Here is a 676-nt window from a genome sequence, read left to right as displayed (position 1 = left end):
CTGAACATATTTTCTGGGGATCGGTTGGCATTGGTCTTCCTAAAAGGTCTGTAGGGGCCTTTTTGGTTTTGCGTGTCTAGTCTCCTTCCTCTTTCTGCTGGTACCACAATTTGTATTTTCTTTGGGAAACCAACCTACCTAGCTTTCGGGTTTCTGGGTGAACCAAAGCTCCGTGGGGGTAAGACTAGGTAATTGTTATTATCCCCATTTTAAAAAGAAAAAAAAAGTGGGACCTCATGAGGTTTGTACGTGATAATGAAGATCAAAGGGCTAGTGAGTGTATGACTTGGAATTTGAATTCACATTTAATACTAAAGCTTGTGTTCATACCCACTACGGCATAAGAATATCATAATGCCGGTGATGGCCATATGGTATCCACTCCTGGGCTCTATCTCCCTTGCAGATTCTCCATTGAGCTCCAAATCTGTATATTCAACTAATATGTAATAACTCCAATGGAATGTCTGATAGGCATGTGGAGGGTTTAAAAAAAAGGTTCACAAGCTCTTTGACACAACATCCGTCAAGGAGTGAAGCTTACTTTCCCTCTCCTTGAGTGTGGGTTGAATTAATGACTTGCTTCTAATAGAATATTATGGGAACGACAGTGTTTGAGTTCCATGACTAGGTCATAAAAGGCATTGTGACTTCTGCCTGCCTCTTTCAGATCACT

The sequence above is a fragment of the Panthera onca genome, chromosome A3 (assembly GCF_046562875.1).
Source record: "Panthera onca isolate mPanOnc1 chromosome A3, mPanOnc1 haplotype 2, whole genome shotgun sequence".
Taxonomy (NCBI): domain Eukaryota; kingdom Metazoa; phylum Chordata; class Mammalia; order Carnivora; family Felidae; genus Panthera; species Panthera onca.
This window is presented reverse-complemented; position numbering follows the sequence as displayed.